Below are 2,518 nucleotides of genomic sequence, written 5' to 3'. Positions count from 1 at the left end.
AATGCTCTGCGTGCGGATGATTTTAGTAAATGTAATAATATTAATTTAGAATAAGTAATGTTCCCTACAGTACTCCCCCCCAGAGACCTGGTTAAGGGCGATAGTAGTCTGGAATCTTGACTCTTCTTCCGCTTCTTGTCCGCCTCTCAAGTGTCTGCTCCACGTCAGATTGAGAGATAGCCTTTGGTGCTGTTATTATCCTCTTTGATGCAGGAACGGCCTCTCGCGTAACATATGCGGGCTTGATCCTGTCCACACTAACGTTATTAGGCTTACCACATATGTCTATTTTGAAATATTTAGGAGTCCTCTTGAGAACCTTGTATGGGCCTGCATAAGGTGGTTCCAGTGGTTTGCGGACGTGGTCCTGCCGTAAAAAAACGTGTGTTGTCTCTGCAAGGTCAGCTGGCATATAAAAAGGACCTGTCCTATGCCATGACGTGGGCTTCGGTGAGAGTCGTGCCATACCAGCACGAAGACGAATGCCCATATTTACATCGCACAGCAGGCGACACGGAACGTAGATATCACCTCCGCTACTACAAAACGTGTATGTGTGTTCACGACACTGATGCCAGAGGACTTTGTACCAAGAACGGGGCCCATTGTGCCTTCGCGCATGGAGCCCCGGACCTTCGCCCCCCAGTCTTGGACATGAGGGAACTGCAGGCCCTGGAGAATCCAGATGGAACTGATGGTGACGCAGGGGCACCCAACGCTTTAGATAGGGAACGAAATTTAATGAATGAAGATCCTAAATGGCAAGATACGAATTATGTTTTATCATCATATAAGACAGAACCATGTAAAAGACCACCTAGGTTATGTAGACAAGGGTATGCCTGCCCACAATATCACAATAGTAAAGACAAACGTCGATCACCTAGGAAGTACAAATACCGCAGCACGCCATGCCCGAACGTGAAGCACGGCGAGGAGTGGGGCGAGCCCAGCAACTGCGAGGCCGGCGACGCGTGCGGCTACTGCCACACGCGCACTGAGCAGCAGTTCCACCCCGAGATATACAAGTCCACCAAGTGCAACGACGTGCAGCAGGCCGGCTACTGCCCACGCGGCCTCTTCTGCGCCTTCGCCCATGTCGAGCCTGACGACCCCCGTGATCCCCGTGACCCACTCGACCCCCGTGCGCCACACACCCCACAAAAAAAAAAAAAAAAAAACTCGGAACAGGTTTGAATTGTTCCAATGCTCTGCGTGCGGATGATTTTAGTAAATGTAATAATATTAATTTAGAATAAGTAATGTTCCCTACAGTCCTACCCGCCCTTTGGGCATACGGACCGAAACATTGGAGTCCGCACGGTACTTGCGTAAAAGCTCTTTCCCAGTGCGGATTCTTGACTCCTACAAATTTCTATATCCTGTCCCTTTATTGTCAACTCTCCCCTTTCTGGGGCTTGACGACACACAGCCATCCCTTCGCGTCCGAGCAGACTTGGATCAAGTTTCCTGTTCCTTCCTCTTGCGGTGCCATTTATGCGCAAAAGCTCGCAATCGCCTGAATCCTTCCGCGCTTGCCACCAGGTCGCCGTGGTAGACTGGGCCAGACTCAACTCTTAACCAGTTAGTCAGCATCTCGTGGCGCTCCTCCGCGTATAAACTGCAATCCCACAGTACGTGGTCCCGAGTTTCCGCCTCATGCCCGCAGAAACACTCGGCAGACTCGCAAAGCCGCATCTTATGAAGGCGGAACCTAAAACAACCATGACCAGTCAAAATCTGCGACACAACGTAGTCCGGTTCGATCCACACGTAGGACATCCTATCAGCGATCCGAGGGAAGAAAGCATACAGCTCCCTCCCGTCCGCGCTCGAGCTCCACCTGTCCTGCCACTGAGTAAAGATCTCCCTGGTAATTAAATCTTTCCGCGAGTTGCGCTCCTTGCCTGTGTCCAATCCCGGACATTCCTGCGCGACTCGTCCTGCGCGAACGACCTCCAGATCAGCAGGGAGAGTTGCCGCTAGCACAGGTAACGCTGCGGTACTGACAGATCTGTAAGCCTTCGTGAGCAATACCAGGGCCGGGCGCTGTGTACGGAGCAAGGCGCTCCGCACTGCATAATGTGACGAGCGTCGCCACCATACGGCCGCAGCGTAGGTAAGTGTGGCCACATAGGTACCTACGTACAGGATCCTAAGGGCTCTGTACCTGACTCCCCAGGTCGATGCCGATATTCTCGACACCTTCCCGAAGCACTTCACAGCCCTGAGGCCGGCAAAATTCGCATGCTGCACATAGGAGCTAGCCTCATCTATGCACACCCCTAGCAACCTGGCATGATTCACGTGCGTCACCGAGGCACCGTCCAGTCTAATCGTAGGAGGTCTCTTGAATTTGCCTTTCATGGTTAAAGTCTGCGATTTCTCAGCAGAAAACTTAAGACGGTTCCGTTTTCCCCATTCCGATACCGCGCTGAGCGTCACTAAAGCTTTATGCTCAATAGCCGCCCGACTCGGCGCCTCAATAATGATCGTGACATCGTCTGCATAAGCCACC

At 52.1% G+C, this 2,518-nt stretch overlaps 1 pseudogene; it reads left to right on the top strand.

The window, feature by feature from the left end:
- Nucleotides 1-435: 435 nt before the first annotated feature.
- On the top strand, nucleotides 436-1,197 carry LOC146526428 (RING finger protein unkempt pseudogene; annotated as a pseudogene).
- Nucleotides 1,198-2,518: the final 1,321 nt, after the last annotated feature.

This window comes from Heliconius melpomene, unplaced genomic scaffold (genome assembly GCF_056956725.1).
Source record: "Heliconius melpomene rosina isolate 202511_hmr_F unplaced genomic scaffold, ASM5695672v1 ptg000038l, whole genome shotgun sequence".
Classification (NCBI taxonomy): Eukaryota; Metazoa; Arthropoda; class Insecta; order Lepidoptera; family Nymphalidae; genus Heliconius; species Heliconius melpomene.
The sequence above is the reverse complement of the archived record's forward strand: the minus strand, read 5'-3'. Positions and strand labels throughout refer to the sequence as shown.